General features: G+C 42.1%; 1 non-coding gene across 1 annotated transcript; it reads right to left on the bottom strand.

The window, feature by feature from the left end:
- Window positions 1–24,672: 24,672 nt before the first annotated feature.
- Window positions 24,673–24,783, bottom strand: LOC112548480. Its single transcript, XR_003092211.1, has one exon. It is a non-coding gene; the product is annotated as a U5 spliceosomal RNA (small nuclear RNA).
- Between the last annotated feature and the right edge of the window lie 697 nt (window positions 24,784–25,480).

Here is a 25,480-nt window from a genome sequence, read left to right as displayed (position 1 = left end):
CCTAATACGTTTTAATCTTGAAGAATCTGAGCAGCTAATTCCACAGTAACTCAGCAGGACAAACAACATTCAGACAGTGTTCACAGGCTGGCAACATATTTGGATATCCTACCACAAACCTGGGCAACCATGTGCCTGCTACATGTGGCAGGGACAAAAAGACTTAGAGTTGATCACTTCAGTGTTTCTAAACATAGTGCAGATGGACCCAAACTATGTTTAAAGCCAAGTCAAATAAGACAATGCATGAAGGAGATAGAGGAAGGTTGTGCAGTTAAGGTATAGGGCAGATTTAAAACACTCAAGTTTAGTTACGGACTCTGCTCAGACATCTTGAAGTCACGCAACACCGTCTCCATCGGTAAAAATGGAAATACTACTCCCATATATCACAAGTGCGCTTCAAAGAGCAGTTTCTTTCATCTGTAAGGTGTTCATCTGCCAGTGATAGACAACATAATATTATAGTACTTGTATGATCATAGGACTCAAATACCTCAGGCAGGGACCAGGATAACCCAGTTTGCGCACTGTACAATTTCAGGACATCAAGGTAATTTGTGAGCTCTTTAGGGAAAGGTTAAGTTACCAGCTAGAAAGTAAGAGGAGCTAGATAATGAAATCTGAAAAAAACCTTTGTATGGATTCCTTTGACTCTCTCAGAAACAGCACGCAAGATTCTTGTGTAAGTTAAGGTATGCATGCACAAACCCTTGAAGCCCTTACAAAAAGGGAACATGTTAAAGACAGCAGTTGGTCCATTCCAATTGCTATGTACGAATAAGCTGAGAATAATTTGAATGCAGCAAACCCACTCCAACTTAACTAGATTCCTCCTTCACCTTTAGGGACTGCACTGCTACAGAAAGTCCACCAGGGAGTGGAAGAGTATCCAAACCACAATGCCTTTTCAGGGAGCAGAGGGGTTGCCAGATACCAAGAGGTTGTGTGGACCTTTGACTTTTGGCTCTCAGTGTGCGTGCTCCTCCACCCCCAGGACTTTTCAACCCCTGCCTTGAAAGCCACACTGTCAAGTTTCACCTCCCTGCTAGAGGTGAAACTTAGGGTTCAAAGTGTATTTAAAGATGGTTTCATCCACCTCCTTCTGCCGATTTAAAAGGCCTGTAGCAGAGGCTTAACATGACATCCTGCCTGCTGCTCTCCCCTCTGACCTTTACCCAGAGGCTTTCAATACACCTACTTTCCATTTCATACTGCACCTCTGAACACACAGGTTTGAGGGGGGAGGGAAAAAAGGACATACCTTTCCTAAACAAGATATACCCAACAATAACCATACTTCACTCATGTGAATTATTCCACCACGTCTCTGTAATCCCAATTACATCATAATTCTGTAATTGTACTAGGACCTTCCATTCTTCCCATTCTTGCATTAACTATAAACATTTCAAGCATCTAACTGACTGTTCTATCCTCTCCCTGAGGACAATGTTAAGGTTTCCATTATGGTTTCCCTTTACTGTTTTTATCCAGGTCTCTAGCCTCTTTACTTATCTCTCGACTTTGGTCATCATCTCCTGATGACCCTAGTTTTAAAGCCCACCTCACTAGGTTAGCAAGCCTGTATGCAAAAACACTCTTCCCTCTCTTCATCAAGTGGACCTATCCCTTCCCAGCAATCCATCTTCCTGGAACACCACCCCAAGGTCAAAGCAGCCAGAGCCCTGCTGGTGACACCAACTGTGCAACCATGTGTTGATCTCTCAGATGCATGTGCCTCTCAACAGGCTTTTACCTTTGACTGGAAGGATCAAAACACACACGCACACAAATCACCCCTCCCCACCTTCACCCTTATGCCCAGAGCCATGCAGTCATTTTTGATCTGCTCAAGGTCATTCCTTGCAGTATCAGTAATGCCCATATGGATGAGCAGTAAGGAATGGCAGTCCGAGAGCCAGATGAGTCTGGGCAATCTTTCTGTGACATCTCAGATGCAAGTTCCTGGCGGGCAGCAGCTCCCCCAAGCCAAGAGGTCAAGGCAGTAGATAAATGCCTCTGTGCTCCACAGACAGAGGACCTACACCTCTGTGCTCCACAGGAGGGAGTTGCCAACACCCAACACTTGTCATTTCTTGTAGACAGCGGTGGTCTCAAACCTCCCTCCTTTGGCCTCCCTTGCCATTAGACCGGGCTCCTTCTTATCCAATGCAATGGCTTCACCCCTGTTCTCCCACTGGAGAGATGCAAGTCTAGAAGAGGCATGCTGTCTGATCTCAGAGAAAAATCAGCTGCCAGCTTTCACCTTCCAGAGAATGTGCATCTTCCAGTGCTTTCTCTGGCAGTCCTTCTTCCATGACGCTGGAGGTCTCTATGCATCAAGTCACTGAAAGCCTCGAGCTCACAGATGGTTCAAAGCCTCTTCCTGCAGCTCCCTTACCTGATTCCTGAGAGAATCCACCAGGAGGCACCTCCCAAACTGCAAGCACTCCCTCACCTGGCTGTCCCTGCCAAGGACATACAGACCACAGTCACTGCAAAGCCAGCTCTGAACCTGGGTGGAAGCCTCCATGGTCAGGGGCTGTGTATAGACAGAATCTGCATAGGCACAGGCAGGCCTGGCAGTAGCACAGGCTTTGGTGTTATGTCTTCCAGATAGCCTATTGATTTTCCTGCTAGCTCCTTCTTCCTCTTCTGCTGCTATGTGCCGGGGGGGGAAATCCTTCTTCCACCTTCCCCTGCTTCCACTCAGCAAGCTAAGAAATGAAGAAAGTGGTTGGGAAACTGGAACTCCCACTCGAACTCCTGTTTGCTGTGATCTGGCAAGCCTAGGCTTTCTGCTTAGGAAAGCCACACCTCTTTGCTCACACTGCAATCGGCCCCAAGCAACCACAATTAACCTCAACCAGGCACAATCAGCTCCTGCCTCCAAACAAGCCTACAAAATGTCTCCCAAACTAAAGCTGTTTCACCAAGCCCAAGCCAGGCAGGATTTCTTACTCACTACTACTCACAAGCCCTGGCCCAAGCACAGCTCCTACTCAAACTCCCCTCTTTGCTGTCCTGTTCAGTGGTCCTGTGCTGCTGGCTCCTGAGCCATTTATTTAAGGAAAAAGAAAAAACTTCAGGAGTCTGGATAAACATGTTAGATTGCGAGAATAAATAACCCCATTTGTGCCTAAGGCCCTCTCATGACTCTGCATACCATATGACATTGTCTTTTGAATTCAACATGTTGAATCAGTAATGCCTGTCATACTTAAAAAAATCTTGTACTTAGAGTAAATTAGACATAACATGAGATGCACAAATACTCTACTGGGTAGAAGAAAGAAAGAGTACCATCAGCCACTGGGTCTACCAAAAAACCCTGGAGCAAAGAAAGTATCTGCAGCCCAGTTGCTAGTCACAGCTTGATATAGAAAGATTTGCTCTTGACTTCACTATTCATCATCTAATTCTCAAGCAAGTAAAGAACATACAATACAAGCAAAAGAGCCTAGTTAATCACTTCAACTGCACTGTCTGCACAAGTGCGCTTCAGCTTTGATTTGCTCTAGCTCCAATACTTATTACAGTGACTAGTGAGAAATTAGTTCACGTGCATGTCATCCCAGGTCTCTGTTCCACTTGCATCATAAGGAACTAAAATAGAAGTATTTAAATATTAGTTCCATCCATAGCAATTGCTCCCATTCAGTCCTAAAACATGTAGTACTGTCTGAGGGAAAAGGATTCACATTCTCACCCCTAAAAATAAATCCATTTTTGCAGCTGTTGAGCAATTACTAGAACATCTTCGAACCTTAAATAAGGAAACCAGTATTGCTGAGGTACAACTTATTATTTAGCTAGTTTGCAATTAATGCAGTCTTTTTAAATATATAAAATAGTTAACTTAATAAAGCATACAACATAAGGGTCAGTTTTGATAGGTTGAAGAACACACTTTAACCTATTATTATAGAGGGAAGGTGAGTACTTTGCACCAAGAGTGATTGGGGAGTGAGAGGGTAGGAAGACAGACATTGGGGGCCAGAGCCCAGGGCTGCAATTTAACCCCTCACAGGCTGCATAAAGCCTATGGCCCACCAGTTGAATAGCCCTGGCCAATATAATTGCTTGAGTCAAGTGTGTTTAGACTATCACACTCATGGGTGTAAATTTAAAGCAAAGCTACTGAAGTGCCAATTCAACAGTCTAAATCAAGACAATTAAAAATGATCCCATCTTCCTTAGACCCACAAGAATCCCCATCTCTAAAAATATTTGCTAAACAATTACTAGTCCATTAATACTTGAGACCTCAAAGCAGCACACTAATGTTTCAGTCTCTAATGAAAGTTACAGAGTAAGGACTCACACTCCTGCCCCCCAAAACACCGTACCAATTTTAAAAAGTAAACCGTTATGGCTGATCTTAAGATTCTCCTGCCAACGTGGTCAAAGGAATCAGTAAAAAGAACTAAAAATATTAAAAAAAACCCAAACTAATTGATAAAGTCAAAAGTAAAGAAGAAATCAGAACTTTATTGAAATTTAGAACAGATTTTAAATGGTGGCGACCACAATCCTTTAGAATAGCGATTGGCTGTACGGGACAGGTAAGTGGTGCAGGGTCTCTCCATGGGCCAGATCAGCCCCTATGCTCCCAGACAGGGCACCACTCAGCTCCCTGCTGCCCCACTCTGCTCCCTACCACCCTGTGCCATCCCTCTCTGCCTTGCACCCCTCTGATTGGACTTGAATGCTCAACCTAGCATGCAAGGCAGCCCATGGGGCTCTCCCCAGGCCTGAAAGTTTTTAGCTACCACTGCTGCCCTGTGGTCAAATTCATGGGCCAATGGGCAGCCCCCACAGGCTGGATCTGGTTCATGGACTGGGGGTTGAGCACCCCTGCTTTTAAAGGTCATCATCATCCTGAAAATGAGTTGCTGAAAATTCTGTAACTTGCATGATTACAAGTAACTCTTAAAATTACTATAATTTAAAATTACATTAAAATAGTCTTAAAGCCACTGCTAGTATATGCAGCTTTCATTATTTCTGGGTAGGTCCCCCACGTCCAATCAAGCTAGTTTTCCTCCTTACTGAAAAGATTCTTTCATATTACCTACAATGGAATAGAGAAGTCCTTCTTTTAAAAATGTAAGTTTTTAAAAACTTAAAATACCATAAGGTGCACATATACACAGCATGTAAAAAACCACATTTTAAATTAGTCCCGGAAATTATGTTGGCAGCCCAGGATTTATTGTAGTTTGCATGCAAGTATTACATAAGGAGTACCCAACCACAAAAATCATACTCCTGGCAAATGGAAAATTTGCCCAGCAACAGGGGTGGGGGGGGGGTTGTTTTTTGTTTTTTTAATTTTACTGAATTAAACCCAACTTCAATTTTTTGCTTGGCTCAGTACATGATGCTGTCAAGCAGTTCCACATACCTATACTTGCAATTTGGACTTCCTACCGAGAGCTGACTTCATGCATCGTTCATTCATGTCATCATGTAAACATAAGCCTGACATGAACCTCCACTAAAATCAACACAAACCACAGATGTTCTCCCTTTTGTGGAATACTGCTCTTACTAATTTTGACAGGTCCCAAGTCTGCCTAGCAATACCCAATATATGGTCCACAGTTCATAAGGTTCCCCCAACATTGTCATGAATACCTTCCCATCTCAAGTACATCAAGACGCACTTTATTTCTTTTCTTTTTCTTTTTTTTTTTCCTGAGGAAGGACATGTGCGTCTAAAAGCTTGCAAATAACTTTTTTGCAACTATTTAGTTGATCTAATAAAAGATAACATCTCTACCCAAAAACTTTGCCTTCCTTTCATGCTCAGACCAACAGGGCTACTAGATCCCTGAAATGTTCAAGACACAATAAATATAAAATTTCATTTCTACCCAGGAGAAAATTTACAATCTTTGCAATCACCTAGAAGAAATTTTTTTGCAAACATCTAGTTGGTCTAATAAAAGATAATCACCTCCGCCACGAGTTTTGATTCCTCAAAACACAATAGAAACTTTAGGAAGTTGCATTTACTCTTGAATTTTTCCTCTAAAACTTCAGGTAACATCTCACCTCTGTCTTTCAAGAAAAGCTACAAATAGGGCAATTCTACTTTGAGCAGCACCACCTGAGTTAAGAGTAAGTTCTACTGAAAGCAAAGAGTTATTCCAAACTAACACTGCTTCATTTGGGAGAAAATGGTGTTGCTAAAAATGCTCTTAAGATAAAAGTGACAGGACAAAAGAGAGTCATTCATAGGTCATCACAAAGCCCATCAGACTATTATGAGTAGGTAGTACAAAGCTTAGTCACTGTTGTTTTTAAAGGAAGTAATGTGTATTCCATTCTTGTCACTGAGCTGCAAGCTGTATTTCTTTCTGGTAAAAAGTGACATGTATTACTTCAAGCAACTGTTCCAAATTTAAAATAAATAAAAGGATATTGGTCATCCAGTTATTTTCTCAGTCAAAATAAAAAACGCTCTTATTTGCAGAAGGGAGCAGCCACTGGTCATTTTAAAGACAACGAATTATGCAGTCATCCTGTGGCAGGTACAGGCTCTGACAGAACAAAAAGCAACAGTAAATGATTAGCGTTCTCTTTTGCTCTATTTTATCATGCTGGTCGCATTTGAGCAGGTTTTATTTCTTGTGGCAAATTAAACATCTTGTTCAGTGAAAACTTTTTATTTAAATGTGAGGAGTCATTTTGAATATCAGCAGTTACTCTGTAGGAGTGGCAAGGAGCCCAAGTTGTGAACCATATCTCACTATGGTAGACTAAATATAAATATTTATTGGAGCAAAAGCTTATTTCGCTTTGGGCTGCTCATGTTCATCATCGTTTGTTTATGCTTAGGCTTAGTTTTTGTTGTTTGTGTTTTAACATTTTTATAAACTTGGCAAATTTATAAACACAACAACTGATTTTACAAAATAAGATGAAAATTTGAAGCCCAATGCAAACAAGTCAGTACAACAAAAGGCTGAAAATTCTGTCAGTAAACAGAAGTCTTAGACTTCAGAAGGGCAGACTTTGGTAAACTCAGGAGACTAGTTAAAAAGGCCCTTTGTGACTAGCAACTGGACAATTTGGAAGTTCAGGAATGGTGGTGCTTCCTTACAGGGGCAATTTTCACTACTCAAAAAGAGGCCACCCCCACACAGTCAGAGAGGGAAAGGGGCCAAGAGACCCGCTTGGTTCAACAGGGACATTAGGGAACTCTTTTTTTTTTTTTTTGCGGGGGGGGGGGGAAGCATATATACAACGGAAAAACAGTTCAGCACCCAGAGAGGAGTACACTCACACAGCCAGGGTCTGCAGGTATGAGACACGGAAAGCCAAGGCACGCATGGAGATCAAGCTGGCAACCGAAATAAGAGACAACAAAAAGCTCTTCTATAGGTACATAGGAAGCAAGGGAAAAAAATAAAAATCAAGCTCCACTGTGGGACCCCTGCTGAATATGGAGGGGCAGCCCACAGTTAATGTCCATGAAAAGGCAGAGCTCCTTAACACTTACTTCACATCAGTATTCCTAAAATCAGACAGGAACTGGTCACCTGTCCAGAGGCCCAGGGAATACCAGGAAGACAACAGTCCACATGAAATCAGTCCCAAACAGGTGAGGGTACTGAACATCTGGATGTTTTCAAGTCTGAGGGGCCAGATGACCTGCATCTGAGTCCTGAAAGAACTGGCTGAGCTCATAGCAGGGCCTCTGGTGAAGTTGTTTGAAGAGTCATGGAACTCAGGAGTGGTCCCGAATGACTGGAAGAGGGCTAATGTGCTACCCATTTTTAAGAAAGGGAAAAGGGACAACCCTGCAAAACTACAGACTGGTCAGTTTGACTTTGGTCCCAGGAAAAGTCTTTGAAAAAATTGTCCAGGAGGTCAACCACCACAAGCTTGCAACTAGTGGGGTATTGAGAAGAAACCAGCATGGCTTTGTCAAGGGTAGGTCATGCCTAACACACCTGGTGTCATTTTATGACTAAGTAACTAACCAGCTGGACAAGGGACATGAGGTTGACATCATTTTACCTAGACTTCAGCAAGGCCTTTGATATGGTTTCCCATGAGATTCTCTAAGCTGGAGGGTACTGGCCTAGACCAGTCTACCATGAAGTGGGTTGGCAACAGGCTCAGAGGCCAATCACAGAGAGTTGCAATCAACGGGATGGCCTCATCTTGGAGGGCCGTCTCCAGTGGCATCCCACAGGGATCACTGCCAGGGCCCGTGCTCTTTAATGACTTTATCAATGACTTGGATGAGGGAGTGCAAAATGCAATGATTATATTAGTTTCATAGTTTGTAGGGTCAGAAGGGACCTTGACAGATCATCAAGTCCAACCCCCTGCCGTAGCAGAAAAGAGCACTGGGATCAAACATTTGTGGATGACACCAAGCTGTGGGGTAATGCAGGCACATACCAGGAGAGGGTAAGGATTCAGGACAACCATGACAGCCTGGTCCTATGGGCTGAATGCAATCAGATGAGGTTCAATAGGGACAAGTGCCAGGTCCTTTATCGACCAGAAGATGAATATGAGCCAATAGTGTGATGAAGCTGCCAGCAGGGCAGGGCAAACAGAACTCTGGCGTGCATCAGCCTAAGATCCAGACAGGTGCTCCTCCCCCTCTATTCAGTGTTGGTGAGGTCATAGCTGGGGTAGTGTCCAATTCTGGGCACTGCACTCAGGAAAGATGTGAATTAAGCTCGAAGGAGTACAGAGAAAGGCCACTTGTATGATTGGAGGCCTGGGGGATAGGCCCTATGAGGAGAGACTCCTGGAACTTGGTTTGTTCAGTCTGCATAAGAGAAGACTGAGGGGTGACTTGATAGCCAGCTACAAGTATGTCAGGGGTGAAAATCAAGATCTGTGTGACTGATCGCCATGGATCCTGGTTTTCTCTGATAAAAAAAATTCCCAATTTTTTAATTAAAAAAAGTAACCCACAATCAATATTTTCCCATGATTAAAATGAAATGCATATACAGAAAAAGCTGTTAACCGGCATCTTACAAGCCGGCATGCTCTACTAACCAGCATGCCAGCTTGTAAGATAAAGTGAAACCAGAAGTGCCCACCATGGCACTTCCAGTTTCTCCGAGCCCCCACGGCCCGGGGCAAAGTAGTCTGCACTGCCGAGCCTCCACGGCCCAGGGGCATAACAGGCTGTGTGGGGCCTGCCTCCCAGTCCCACAGGCCTGCGGGAGGGACAGTGATGCCGTGGGAGGGGCGGGAGAAGCAGCGGCCGGGACTGCTCACTTAACCGCCATATTTTGTTATCTAGCATCCACCATTCCCAGGGGATGCTGGATAACAGAGCTTTTACTGTACATATATTTCATCACTTATAATGATTTTTTTTTAAATCAGAAAAAAACAGGATCTATTGTGATAAGCCATATACTGAGATATGAGTATCATAGAACAGAAGGACCAAAAGGGACCTGTAAGATCAAGTCTGGTCCCCTATCATGGGCAGGAGGTTATTGGGCTCAAACGAGCTGAGCGAGGTACCTGTTCAAGAGGAGGATGGACACCTCCAAGGATGGCAACTGTACCACCTCTGCCAAGAGTCTGTTCCAGATTCTAGATACCGTTATGGAAAATAAGTTTTTCCTTATGTCTAGCCTAAATTTTTCCTCAATTAACTTGTGCCCATTGGTCCTCATCCTCCCAAGGGGTGCCGTTCTGAAAAGCTGCTCCCCTAGATCTTGGGTTTCATCCCCGATATAGTTGTAGGTGGCTATCAAGTCACCTCTCAGTCTTCTCTTACGCAGACTGAACAAACCCAGTTCCAGGAGTCTCTCCTCATAGGGCCTATCCTCCAGGCCTCTAATCATATGAGCAGCCTTTCTCTGTACCCCTTCGAGAGCTTATCCACATCCTTCCTGAAGTGCAGTGCCCAGAACCGGATACTGTACTCCAGCTGTGGCCTCACCAACGCCAAACAGAGTGGGAGAAGCACCTCCCTGGATATCTTCACAACACTTCAGTTGATACACACCAGAGTTCTGTTTGACCTGCCCTGCTGGGCAACTTCATCACACTGTTGGCTCATATTCATCTTCTGGTTGATTGTCACCCCCAGGTCTCTTTCAGAGGCAGTGTCAGCCAGTGGACCACTACTCATCATATAAAACCCAGCACTTGCCCTACTGAACCTCATCTGATTGTGTTCAGCCAGTAGGACCAGTCTGTCAAGGTCGTTCTGGATCCTTACCCTCTCCTCAGATGTGCCTACATTACCCCACAGCTTGGTGTCATCCACAACCATAATCACTGCATTTTGCACTCCCACAATCCATGTTTTTCCATGATTAAAATGCAACACCACTCTGTGTATCTATCGACAGACATTTCATTTTAATCATAGAAAACAGTAGATTGTAGGTTACTTTTTTAAAATCTGAAAATTGGGGATTTTTTAAATCAGAGAAAACCATGATTTCTGCTTATCACCACTTGAAAAAGAAGCACAAGTAGTTGCAAGGCTAGTGCAAAATGGAGCTAAAAGTAAAAAGTATGGGAACTTCTTTATTCGGTGATAAAATGACAAAATTAAAATTGGCTAAGTCTGCCTTTTCTAGAAGGCAAAATAGTTTGTGTTGAAGAAAATATGAAGAGCAGCACCTCCTTTCTGCTGATACAGGCAATGCAACTTCCACTATCCAATAAAGTTTCTCTCCTTGCAACATGCAACTCACTTGTCAAAAACAAAAACTTGCCAATACATAATTTACATAGATTAATAGACTGTAGAGTCGGAAGGGAACACAATGGATCATCGTGTCCAACCCCCTGCCCCTGGCAGGAAAGAGGACCGAGGTCAGATGATCCCAGCCAGATGCCTATCTAACCTCCTCTTGAAGACCTCCAAGCTAGGTGATAGCACCACCTCTCTTGGAAGCCCATTCCAGATCCTGGCCACCCTTACTGTGAAAAATTTCTTCCTAATATCTAACCTAAATCCACTCTCAACTAGTTTACACCCGTTATTCCTAGTCACTCCCTGGGGCGCCTTAGTAAACAGCGCTTCCCCTATTCCCCATTGGCCTCCCTTAATAAATTTATAGGTGGCCACAAAATCCCCCCTCAGCCATCTCTGGTGAAGGCTGAAGAGATTCAGCTCTCTCAACCTCCCCCCCGTAGGGTCTATCACGAAAGCCACTAATCATGCGAGTGGCCCTCCTCTGGACCCTCTCGAGATTCCCCGTGTCCCTCTTGAAGTGGGGCACCCAAAACTGGACACAGTACTCCAACTGCGGCCTGCCCAGTGCCGCATAGAGGGGGAGCATCACCTCCTTTGATCTATTAGTCATGCACCTGCTAATGCACAACAAGATGCGATTGTGGCCTTGTTAATGACCTCGTTACACTGCCGGCTCATGTTCATCTTGGAGTCAGTTATGACTCCAAGATCCCTCTCTGCCTCTGAGCTGCTGAGAAGGCACTCCCCAACCTAAAGGTGTGCTGGGGTTCCTCCTTCCCAGGTGGAGTACCTTACATTTATCTTTATTAAATTGCATCCTATTTCTCTCTGCCCATTGATCCAACCTGTCCAGATCAGCCTGAATCTGCTCCCTGCCCTCCTGTCTACTAACTTTGCCCCACAACTTGGTATCATCAGAGAACTTGGAGAGGGTGCTCTCCACGCCCTCGTCCAAATCGCTGATGAAGATATTAAATAACATTGGTCCGAGGACCGAACCCTGTGGGACCCCACTGCCCACCTCCCTCCGGGCCGAGAAGGAACCATCCACCACCACTCTCTGGGTCCCTAAGCCAGTTGGCCATCCACCTGACCATGTAGGCATCCACTCCACAGTCTGCTAGCTTCCCAATGAGGATAGGGTGCGAAACTGTGGATGACCAAGCTTCTGTGAAAATACCTCCCTTGTATAATATAAAACTTTAGAAGAAATTGGCTACAATTTATATTAGACACATTTATGCCAACACAATGGACATGGTTCCATTAAAGGTATGTTAACCCAACAGATTATTCCAGTAAGCCATTTTTAAGCTTATGCAGTGTTTCATAGGTCATGATTAAGAACCAGAAAGGTCTCATAGCACTTTTTTTTTCTTTTTTAAACCTGCCAGTATTGCAAAACATTCAAGATTATTTATCCAGGGACAAGCAGAACCGACTATAGGCAAACTACTTTTGAGCAGAACACAGAACAATTACTTTTTTACATTAAGGTAGTTTCCGCTATTTGTGTGTTCTTCAAAAAGAATCAGAAAACACTAATAAAAAAAAAAAAACCCGCCAAAAATATGGCAAAACCATGAGTTGGCTAGTGAAATTTGTTATCCCACTTTTAATTCACTTTTTAAAAGTTACCAGGTATCAAGGAAACGTTTACATATGTTAATGGTTTTACTGATGTTTGTTATTTTCTTAATTCACTCTTCTTGCTAAGCATCAAGGCTGATATTTCTGTTATAGAAGACCAAAATACTCACTAGAAGTACAATTTAAACATTACATGCTATGTGGACAAGTTTCTTTACTAACCTCTAAAATAAATTAAAACAAAATTTATGTCAAATTTGTCAGCATCAACTGGCCACATTTTACAGGGGGTTTTTTGTTTAGCCCCAGACATTGACACTCATTTTGTTTTTGTTTACCGAGTGTCACTTTTAGGAGTTTATTTTGTGTTTTCATTTCAACCACCACAAAAGAGTGTTTTAAAAAACAATCTGATCAGAATTTGTTAAAAACAGGCTGCCATTAAGCTTGTTTTTATACAAGCTACATTTTAAAACAAATTAAGCTGACTGTTCCATTAACATATTAACAATGACTTGGAAGTAGCATTTTTTTTTTAGATTCTCTCAACAAAAAGAGGAAGAAAAACAGATTTACATTCTACACCAAGGAGACCTCATATGGCTTTCACAATGACTTCTGCTCCATGCAGAATGGCACTTTAAGGCAATTCTGTAATTACACACCACTCATGATGGAACAAGTACAATCTGAAAACAAACGCAATGCCCAGCAACTATACTGTTAGCAGGCAGCTAGCTAGCTTCCTGAATACCAATGTTTGATAAAGTCCATTTCTATTAGCAACTCAGGCCTATACCTATCAATAGATTACTACTCAGCACTGGCGAGGCCATATTTTAAGTACTGTGCCCAGCTTTGGGCCTGTCCACTAAAGAAAGGATGTATCAAAATCGGAGAGTCTAGCAGAGGGCAATGAAAATGGTGAGTGCTGGGGCACATGACTTACAAGGAAAAGCTAAGGGAACTGGGCTTGTTTAGTCTGGAGAAGAGAAGACAGAGGGGATTTAATGGCAGCCTTCAATTGCCTACAGGATGGTTACAAAGAAGATGATAAAGCTAGACTGTTTTCAGTAGTGGCAGATGACAGAACAAGGAGCAGCAGTCTCAAGTTCCAGCAAGGGAAGTAGAGGGTAGATATTAGGAAAAGCTCTCTTACAAGGAGGGTAGTAAAATGCTGTCTCTAGGCATGGAGATTTGTCTAGGATGCTACAGTTGGGGCCAGTCTTGCTTTGACCAAAGGGATGAGGACCTCCCGAGGTCCCGTCCAACCCTGATTTTCTATGCTTCCATCATTCTTAGGTTTAGTCCTCTGGCTCTTAGAGACTAAGAGAGGCACCTAGGGCTTAATATGTACTAGCCTTTTCTTGGCTTGAAATCTCCCACAACTGTTCAATATAGTTTATATGCAGCAATGGAAGCACTACCACTCAAAACATAAGCCCCTGTTACAAAGCAAATCATTAGGGAGGATTAGATGAGGAGTTTGAGAATACAGGAAAGGAGAGAAACTTGGTGGGAGAGAAAACAAAGAGCGGAAACAACCACTGAAAACTATAAAGGAAAAAATTATACAAGAGCTTATGATAGAGAAAGGAATGGGAAAAAATATGGTAAAGCAGGGAAAATAAGGTAAATTTACCTTTAAAAGGCCATTTACTCTAGAACTATGGCACTGTTTTCCTTTTACAGCTTATTTTCCAAACTGCTGACTGCCAGTACAGCTCTAGTGTCAAGTACAAGACTGGTTATTTTCAGTTGCAGAAAACATGGTGGCAAAAGTGATACTTTTCACCTCAGGAAAGGTGTTTAACGTTTGTCTACGTGGGGGAAACAGCATGCAATGAACAAAAGTGGGAAGTTACAACACATTTGCTCCTTATGCAGACAGTCAACATGCTAAGGGCATAGTTATGCTGCATCATGTGCCAGCACCAAGAGGCACATGCCATCCACTAAGTCTCAATTCATCATTAGTTACATCCCAGAAGTGAAGCAGCATAGCTATTTTTCATCAGTCTTTAGCATGTACCAAGAAACAGACCCCAAAACAGCACTGGACAACATGCTTTAGGCCAGTGGTTCTCAACCTTTTTTGTACCAGGACCCATTTGTAAACATTAATGGCCAGTTCCAACCCAGTGACCCTGACTCCCGACCTGCTGCCCCCAGCCCCACCCCCACTGTGGGGCAGAGGACGAGTGTGGGGGGAAGGGAGGGTCCCAAAGCAGCCCCCTGCAGGCTGAAACTCTGCCAGCCTGCAAGGGAAAAGCCACGGTTTGCCACATTTTTCTTCTTTAAAGGAGAATCCATTTTTAAAGTTAGTTTGCAACCCTTTCATATATTCTTGCAACCGACTTTTGGGTCACGATCCATGGGTTGATAAACACTGCTTTAGGCCATTAAGTCAGCTAAATTAACTCAATTCCTGGATTTTATTAAGTGCAGCAGCAGGCTTCTTGGCAGAAGTCATGCTCAGAATGGAGCTGATATGGACAGGCCACGAAAGTACTTTTGTATAAGGGAACATATCGCATTTACATGGAATAATCTACCTTAGCATCTAGTATACTTACCACACAAACTGAACCATTCAAACATCAGAATCATAAATTGGTTTTCAATCAGTGAAGTGCCCTGGCTCCGACCCCAGTTGCTGGGAGTGAGCACCTAACACAGCGTATCTCAGAATGGGGGGACATTGTGATGGGAGAGTGCTTGCACTCAAACCTTGGGAGTCCCAGAGGATGGGTGATCTGTGGCTGGGGCACTGTCACTCCTGTTTTTTCCCTTGTTTTCTTAACATAAGATCAACTTTAATATCCTGCAAATGAAGGACATCTACAGCATGCTTCCCCAGCCAGGGGAGGAGGGAGCGATGGGGAAGAGTGTGCTTGGGCTCAGATCTCTTGGTTCCCAGGGGCTGGGGGCACAATGATGGGCTGCAGTTGAGTACATAACATGAATAGCATGATGGCTTTTATTGAGCAAACAGTGCAAATATAAGAAGTGCCCACAAAAAGAAAAAAAAGGGAATGGTGGACAGTGCTGGCTACATGGCAAAGCAGCCAGTAGCAGGAGTGAGAGACATGGGTGAGAAGCAATACAGCAAAAGACATACCTAGAAAATTAACCAGGCCCATGTCACAGAATGCTAAATCCACAAAAAACAGTGAACCAGTTCAAAATTGTACTTGATTTTCATGGGGCACTTTGGAAATATTCCAAGAAGATCTGAACTGGTTTAACAGGCTTATATGCCTGCCCGTTTCAGGTTTAAACCACATTTACGCTGTTCTAAGCATTTTGTGCGTCCATGCTAACTTGCCTTCAGTCTTCACACAACGCACAAGGGTTTTAAACTTGGTTAGCAAGCCTCAGTCTCCCTTACCATCAACAATATGACGCATTCACAAAGGAAAAACAGATCTAGAGACAGTTTTATTGGGCAGCTGAGTCTACCTTCGATTAATTTGTTCAAATTCCTGGACCAGCAAAAAAGGCAATAAACAAGGACACATGCTAAAACTACATTATGTTATATTATATAAATAGAAGTAAGGGACTGGAAGAGGTCTGGAGGAACACTGAGTACAGTCATGTGCATTTGCAGACAACCATTTACCCAAAGCTCTGCAGCTTGTTTTTCAACAAAATTCTGGATGTGTTACATATTTTGCAGTCTTGTACAAGAACAGTGCCTTGGTGAAACTGAAATGTTAATGGTAGACAAACTTACGTGGCCCAAATAATGCAAGTAATCCATCAATTAAGTAATAAAACTGGTTCTACCACTAGTTTGAGTAACTGCATGTTCAGAGATGAATATGCAACACACATCACATTTAATACAAAATATATCTGAATTCAACATTAAGGCACCCTAAAGGAACAGGAAGTATAAAATGAAAACACTAAGGTTAAAGATTCCACATTAACTATGCACCACTTGTACATAGTACAAGGCAGTTTTCGTAACATGTTCCAATGGTAGTCTCACAATTTACGAACACCTTATTTGTAGTAAGTTACATAATGTCATTCATTTGTGTTATAATACTGTTGCTGTAAAGGTCCAGTACACCTTTCTTTTAAGCAAGTTCTCTTTCTGTGGAAGTATGTATGCAATTATTAGCAACTCTGCACTGTTTACATATTTTTCATTCTTTCAGAGACTAATGCTGTATTAGCCAGAAGATCTTGCAAGCTATTACTCTGAAAATCACGTTAAAGAAAAAATATATTCTAAAGTTCTTAGGCAAACACAGAACTAACATGGCTTTTTGGTTTAGCAGAGCTTCAAACCATCTCAAAGCTAAGACAATACTTCCTTTGCTTACTGGACGCACATTTATAAAAATACTGGTAAGCTGCTGTTTTAATGAATGAAGTATTTGAATATACTATCTGGGAAGTTATTAATATGCCTAGATTGTAAGCATAAATTAAATAAAAATCTTGCCTCGGGGAAAGGTCAGCACCACCCCCCTCCCATGTGGTAGCATTATTAACTACCACTGATAGGTATTTCTTAAGAATTAATGTAATTAATTTTAAACCCATACTGTCAGCCTGTCATTTGAAAAGCCAAACCCTGTAATTTCACACCTGTTTCCCCATCAAGTCATTATTAAAATGTTTTACACAGCAACGTATATGTTAATACCCTTTCAGTCAATTAAAAGTCATCATCACTGGTCCCACACAGCTTTTTAAACATGCAAGTATCTATCCTAGTTGCATATGGTGCCTTCCACTGTTTTCAAGGAGACTCATTCACTTGGTAAAATACACTTTCTGGCTAGAGAGGAGTAGGGACTTAGCCCCACTTTTTCCTCATAGCTACTACCACCATTGCAGTTCCTAGCCAGAGAAAGCTTGCACAACTATTATTCCTTCATGTGCACTCCACTACCTCATTACTCCTTTTGTCTGAAACAAATAGATGGACACAAGAGTGATCATTTCTTGTTTACATGCGTCTCTCTCCTCCTTGTGAAGTTTAATTAAGATCCTAAAAAGTTAGGCAAGATCCCAACAACTTTTCATGCCATCTAATAAACAGAAAAGCAATACAAACAGCAGAAACAAGGGTCACAAAACACTGGAGGAAAGACCAGCAGTAATGTATTTTGAAAAAAAGAGAGGGACAAATTCATTGATTTGGAACAAAAAGGGGCAGTGATCTGAAGCATGTATATAGGAAAGCAAACTATGGTGTTAAAAGATACTAGGAAAGCAGAATGAATGGAAAGGCAAATAAGAAAGTTAGTGGACACAAAACTAAGAAAATTCATGAGGATTGATGATATAAGTGAGAACACAGACAATGAACAACCTGATATCATGAATCAGGAAAACTGAAGGGATGAGCGCACAAACATTAAGTATTTGATCTATCAGCCTATCAAACGGCACACAAAGGAGTCACACCAGTACTCATAACAAATAAGCCACCAGCTTTCTGGGAAAGCTCTCAGAAAAACAGCCAAACAATGTTTCACACCTACTATACGGTTTGCTCTAGTTAAGTTTATAGCCTCTGGACTGTAAAAAGCTGGGCACTTACTGGGACCATATACTTATGCAAACTTTATGAGAACCATATACTTACCCAACTTTATTAATGCACGTTTTGTAAAGTGTTGTCAATACGGTCGTGTAAGCAGCCCTGAAACTGAATATTTCCCAGGTTCTTTATAGCCCTGGAACTGATTATTAGAAACATGAAAAATGTCAGGAGCTAGTCAGTTTGAGTTACTAATAACACAGCAGAGTGTGGTACCTCTAATTAGGATCATTTACAGTGTTGTGATTTATAGATTCATACATGTTTGGGTCGGAAGGCACCTCAGTAGATCATCAAGTCCGACCCCCTGCCCTGGGCAGGAGAGAGCACTAGGATCAGATGGCCCCAGCTAGGTGCTTGTCCTGTCTCCTCTTGAAGACCCCCAGGGTAGGGGAGAGCACCACCTCCCTTGGAAACCTGTTTCAGATTCTGGCAACCCTTACTGTGAAGAAGTTCTTTCTAATGTCCAACCTAAATCTGTTCTCCGTCAATGTGTGGCCATTGTTCCTAGTTACTCCAGGGGGTGCTCTGGTAAAATTGAGCATCTCCTATTCCCTGCTGCCCTCCCCTGATGAATTTATAGGCAGCCACAAGATCAGCTCTCAGCCTCTCAGGATATTCACAACCTCAAAACTCACCAATTCCCTTCATTTTCAAGGCTTCGAATAAGTAGCCTGATAGTCACTATAATGAGCCTTGAAAAAAAATAAAAATAAAAAGCAGATCCATTCAGTTTCAGGGCTAAAAACACCACAATACTGGCAGCACTGTCAACAACAGCAGTTAAGCAAACCAGGCTACCTGAGCTGTGGTATTTGGAACCCCAAAACCAACTAGTTTGCTTCATTTTCAAAACTTGTAACAGCAGCCTTTTAATAGTTGCCTTCCTTTACCCTTCCTGGTACAAGTAAACCAAGTACAATTAGTTACTGATTGGCAGTTTTGTAACCATGCAGTTAGCCAGAGTGCAATTAAGTTACAAAGAAGACAATGGGTCTGCAAGATGTAAGCACTTGTATAGTTTGTGCACTTAAATGCACAGGTAATTGCAAATTAGTAACAATATGATCCGTACACAACAGATTGAGACTGGCACTGTTATACAGTTAAGCCAATTATGCACATAATGGTCTACATAGAAGCAGAGTAGTGGACTGTTCAATTTACCTTTGTTTTTGTTTGTTGTTGGGTTTTTTTTTTGTTTTTTTGTTTGTTTGTTTTTTTTTTTTTTTACATTACCAGGGGTTTCCAAGGTTCACAAAAAAAGTGTCAGAGTAAGGAGACTGTGGGACTATTACATAAACTACTATGACAGACCTTCCAGGTACATAAGGAAAAGATTTCCATCACCTATCCCCTATTTAGTGAGAAGTCAGTGGCATCCCACCCCATCTTCCATTCACTGAAACAAGGCAGGTAATTTACACCCAAACAAGAAACAACAGTTACACAATGACATCTCATCATAAAGCAATTTATGATGGGAACTTCCAAGCATTCTTTAAAAAATATAATCAAATTGGCACCAAGTTATGACAATAAAATGTTCTAAAATGTAATTAAAAACAGCATTTTTTAAAATTCCCTTATAATGATCAACTCTCAAAGAGTTTTAAGAGTTTTGCAGCTAGCAGTATTAGAACCTTTCACAAATAATTTAAGCATGCCTGTAAATTCTTAGTCACAAAATGGCAAGGTTTTTTGGTTAAATGTGATATCTTTTATTAGACCAACAGAGTAGTTGGAAAAAAGTTTTTAGCAAGCTTTCGGGTGCAGTCACCCTTCCTCAGGCAGAGAGTCTCTCTGCTGTCTCCCTATGCCTGAAGAAGGGTGACTGCACCCAAGAGCTTGCTAAGAACTTTTTCCCCCAACTACTCTGTTGGTCTAATAAAAGATATCACATCTAACCAAAAAAACCTTGCCTGACTATGTCCTTAGACCAACACTGCTACAACCAAAAACCCTAGTCATAAAATTGATTTGTATGAGATCCACAATTAGAACAGGACAAGAACCTGGCCTTCAAAAAGTAAATCCTTATTTACCTGGCTAATTTTGGTTGTTTTTGCAACATCTGTTGTTCCTTTGCTATACAAAATGGCTCTAATGAATGCTTTGCAAAATGACCCAAATATATTTTTATTGGGTAAAGGAGAAAAAACTTCAGAGCACTGCAGAATGATTGAGTGGTACTATTACTAGAGAAGTGTTTGTCTAAATTGCGATGCACAATTTTGAAATTATTTTAAAGTATGGGTTCCAGAATGGCCCCTAAAAAGTATTAAATAAATACCAATGGTTAACATAACCTTTTACCCCGATTATGTTGAACTGCACTAATTTCTTTCTTCTTTTTTTTGACTAGGCACAGTAATGTAAAGGTAGAGATTATTTAACAAAATAAAAACAGTTAAAGAGTTCAGAACCATTTGTCTCCCTTCATTTTATGTTTTTGCATCTCTCTCTCTTACGAAACTGAGACAAACCAAAACAGATGAAAGCAACAGTTAACCCATGCTACATCTTGGTCATTTTGTTCTTTGGGTTTACATTTTGTTTTCCATGAAAAATCCTAAAGCTAGCACAATTTGTTATTCCTACCTTAGGAAAAATCCTAAAGGTAGCACAGGTTTTTTTTCCTCCCCTAAAAGTATCTTAAAATTTAACAAATTACTTCAAAAAAACAACACAAAACAAAAACTTTCCTTCACTAACACATGGCTTGCAGAACTTCAGCAAGTAAGTTTTCATGGCCAAACTATATATTGAAAATGGCAAACTGTAACAGAAGCACTGACATCCTTGAAAAACAAAAACAAACAAACAAACAAAACAAACAAACTTGTCCTACTAATGGTGCCCTACCTTCGCTTACTGTAAAACAATGCCTTACCTCAGTAATAGAACAAGAGATACTGCTTAGTCCTCACAACACTCCTTTACTATTTAAGATCAGTAGCATCTACTACGATTTTTCAACAAGTTTCGTGCGACATTTAAAATAAGATCTGGTATCTTTACGTAGCTATGTTGGACTGGTATTTAAATGCAATACTTGATATTTAGGACTTATATAGCTGCTTGTAAGGCTATCACATACATACTGTAAGAGTTCTGGATTTCTTTTATTAAGTGACTTGATTAGCGTTTTCCACGCATTTCTTAGCAATAACAACAACGTACTTCAACTTATAAACACTAAGCGACTTAAAAAAAAGCAAGGAACATCAGCACTGAGTAACATCAAAATATTACTACGTATTCAGAAGTAATACATCTGATCACACTGAAAATGTTCTCTCAAGATAGTCAAGCAAATAGTTTTTGCCCCAACTCAGTGACTTGACTGCAGAAGTTCATAAGAAGGAAAATACCTTGCCAACTATTAGTTGTTCTGAAAGCAATCTTTAATTCTGCCAGTACTTCCTTTTATCATGGCACACCCCAGAAATGCTCTTAAGAAAGGCTTCATAGCAGTGATTCTCCAACTAATGGGCTAACCATCAACTTTTAAGATTTCTCACAGACTACTAGACATCCTTATCAAATTTCTACACTGAAATGATTCTAAAGGCACATGAGGATCAGTGTAATCTGCAGATCACATCTGAGAACCACTGCTGTGAGGAGCTACCCTAACCGTAACATCTCCCCAGAGCCAAAAGTCTCTATATTCACTTAACTGGCATTATACAGCAGCTGCCACACGCGCTTTTAGCAGCTCCATATCACTCAACTCAGCTGCTGTACTACCGCAATAAAAGCCACAGCCTAGGATGGCACCAGGTGCTGAAAGGATCATGGTAGCCAGCAGAATGGGCATGAGTCAACATGTGCCTTCTGCCATTTGACAGCAGAAGCCTTACACTGCTCCGTGGAGACTGGAGGGTTCTTGCTGCAAAGCAGCTTTGGGTGTGGATGCAACTATACTTCTGCCAGCTAAAGGAGAGGTCTTTCAGCAAAACTCTGTGATGTAGACTAGACCATAGCTTACAGTCTTTTGACTCAAGTAGGACCCTCCAAAGAACAACTGCCACCAAAAACAATATAAAAGCAAGTAGCTGGAAACAAACACATGAATGGGCTCAAGCCCTACATATAAATAACTGGTAAAACTCTTTCAAACACACAGATAAAAGGTGCTCGCTATTTAAGTGTTAAAAATGGTTATTTCACAGAGCTGGTCACGTGCTTCCTGCTTTTAGTATATGAGAGTTTATATCAGGGATTCTCAACCACAGCCCCCCAAAGATCCTTTGAAGGGTGACCCAGGCTAAACGGAGATAAACTGGTAAATCCAGGCTCAGCCTCTTCCCTGCCTGGCCACTGCCACACTCCCACTTCCTGGCCCCTCTTTCAGGAGACAAGCACTGGAATAAATACAATAGTTTTTTAAATGGAATGCCACTCAATTCAGAAATGTTATGGAAGGGTGCCTTGAATCTAGGAAGACAGAAGAATCCCTGGTCTAGATTTAGTGATATAAGATCTCTTCTGACAGTGAAGTTCTCACAATAAACAATAAAACTGAAAGCAGCACCAGATTTTGGTTTGCAACCAAATAGATAAAACACCTGGAAATATTAGGAATTTATAAGATTACTAAATATCAGTAAGTTCTCCTTAGCTGGATGAGTCTGCACTGCCTTGTATTCTTCTAATTTGGTAACTGGAAGGAAAACAGGTAAAAATACACAGGACAGTAGGTCTATTTGCTACAATACAAAACTAACAGACACAGGAGAAATACTGCAATAAGTCACACCACAGCTACTGTCCAAAACCCTGGATACACCAAATGGCAAAAGGCCTTTCAACTTTGCAAGAAAAACAATAATTGTTTCATACCCATGCTGGATGCCTTATTACTACTAAAGTATGGTTAATTTATTTTTACATTTTTACCTTTAAAAACTGTGTGGGAACTTGAACGAAGAACATCAGATTAAGAGAAATTAGCAAGAACAAGCTGCACACACGCTCTTTCTTGAATAGATTTTCCTAATGTTTTACGCTTCCTTTAAATTTGTGGGTACATTCTCACCAGAAGCCCAGTTATCCTTTCAGCAGCAAGTGCCTGATTGTTTTCTTTCCTACCTCCAAGTCCCCGCTTCTTCCTGAATACCCACCCCTGCAGAGCTTCAGAAACTTTACTGGGGCTCCAACAGTAGAGTATATTGCCAAACTAGTATCTAGAAGTCGGTATAAAACATTTCATTCAGCTTTCATTCTAGTAAGTGACCAAAAGGCAGCTGAAATGGCTGAAATCTGCTCAGAAAAAGCAGTATCACCATGCCAGAGAATTAGTGCAAAACTATTACTTGCTGTTCAACCTTTGATCCCCTTTGCTTCAATCACACCTCCAAAGAAGCCTTGTTTAATTTTCCCCCAAACTCCCCAGGTCTATTCTAAATGATAGGCTAAGAGATTTTGAACACCACTCTCCCCATAACATCTTAGCTGTAAGCAAGTACAAACTGGTGCACATTTAATGAGCCAATCTCTGTGTGGATTTTAGGCAGGCTGTACACAGACCAGAGTGATCTTTTTTACCCTGTTAAAATCACAAAGTACAATCATCTTTGGAAAAAACATCTGATACATACTATACAACAGAAGCATTTGTCACAATTGTTACTTCAGCTACTCTCTTGAACAGAAATTTCCAGTGCAAGGTGGAACACCTCAAAACAATAAAATCTTCCTTTTGGAAGAATACAAAGCATCTTTCTAACAAGTTCCAGCTATAAAGAAGGTTGTATATGCATTCCTTGAATTGTGTAGCTTGATTGCACAAGGATCAACAAGAATATTATCTTTAGTTGACATTAACTTGTACCACCAACCATTAACTTACAACCCAGTTATTCTACACTTTCCAAGTGAATGTAAAAACAGTTTCCCCGAGGCAGTTCAAAATCTAAAGCATCTTTTCTATGCAGTTACTACTACCACTGCTGTCTTGCCTTAGAGGAAGGAGCAGGAACACAGCCGTGGATATAAAAATGAACATTGCAGAAATGTTATAATAGAGGGGCACATTGTTCTGTGGAGGAGGGCCTTGATTAAATACAAGGACCTAATCTGAAGTCTTCAGTGCTAGGATAGAAAGGTGCACAGAAGTTAGCTGTGAGAAGAGCCAAGTGAAAAGGAGATATTGTTCAGAGAATTAGAAAAATCGGAATGGGTAAATAAACCAACTAAGAAAGTAAATGTAGAAAAGGGGCATTTTTATGCAGTTTTAAGACAAGAAAAAGACCTGTAATATTTAAACAGAAAATTCTTAGTCATTGGGTGTCAGAGAAGGCAGGTTTGAGAAAACACTCCACACACGTCATCATTGCTATCCACCACTTTTGCTGCATGAGCTTGAGGATTTGCTGGATATTTATACTATGGTAGATATATCAGGTCAAGTTCCACATGGCATAATAAAAAGGCTGACATCTATGCAGCTTATTTGTGTTTCTAACCATGTTAAGTGACACAGCCTCAAGACCTGCTTTTGCCCCAGGCATCACATCTATGCCCAGGGCTTACATGTACGTAGCAGGCGCACTGGCAGAGGAACACGTTGTGTAGACAGCACTTCAGATTTCAGGACTCCAACAACTACATCTTGAACAAACACACCTGGAGCAAGCATGTACCCTCATGCGGCCAACATCAAAACATTGAGGTGGAATGAAAATGAATCATTTTGGCACTAACTCTCACATTCACCTCGACTACTGACAACTTTGCACATTCCTGCAAGCAAAAGGAACAGAGCACCTTAAACACCCAGGACATATCCTCCAGCACCACTACAGTTCAACCAAAAATTGGCTGCCAACTTGTCAATGCTTCTCTCTATGGAAGTCTTTAGTAAAAGACAAAAGATTTACATGAGATGGAGAGAAACCAGACCCCGAGCAAAAACAGTGGGCTCATCCAACCAAGAGAAACTGTCATGAGCCCCAAGTTTCAGCGATTTAAGTGCTCTGATGCAATGACACTGCCTATGCTCCATGTTGGCCACCTCCCCTGCCCCCTGCAGTGGGGGTGCTGGGATGAGCATACACCTGCCAGCTCCCCAAGGCCAACAGGGCAAGCTGCATTAGGCAAGAGGTCCAAATAGAGGCACAGACATCCACTCCCTGCAGCTCAGACAGAGCCAGGCACCATGTCCAACCCCACCCCAGCTATCCCATCTGCCTGCCTCTTTCTGCTGCTCTCAAGGAGAGGAACTGATCCTGCTGCCAGATCCGCTGCCATGTCTCCTTGGAGGACCGTGTGGTTCTGGGGCCCACGGGGGTTTCAGCCTGGCAAGCCAGCCGGTGCCCACTGGTGCTGCCTGTGGGGTCCGGCAGCTGTGCCACGCTGCCCTGCTGTTGGCAAGGCCAAGGCTAGCCCCCCAACCCTGCCCCAGTCCGGTCTGGGGGGCACAAAACAGCGGTGCACATGGTGCCCAAGGGGGAGCGGAGGGGAGCCCCCCAGCCCCGCCCTTGGCACCCTCCACAGGGGCTGCCAGAGGCACACGGGGAGGGGCCCGGCCCAGCCGCGGAGGGTGAGGGGGAGGGGGAGGGGAGGTGGAAAGAAGGGGGAACTGGGGGGGGGCAGGGCGG

This window comes from Alligator sinensis, unplaced genomic scaffold (assembly GCF_000455745.1).
Source record: "Alligator sinensis unplaced genomic scaffold, ASM45574v1 scaffold1324_1, whole genome shotgun sequence".
NCBI classification, from domain to species: Eukaryota; Metazoa; Chordata; order Crocodylia; family Alligatoridae; genus Alligator; species Alligator sinensis.
The sequence above is the reverse complement of the archived record's forward strand: the minus strand, read 5'-3'. Positions and strand labels throughout refer to the sequence as shown.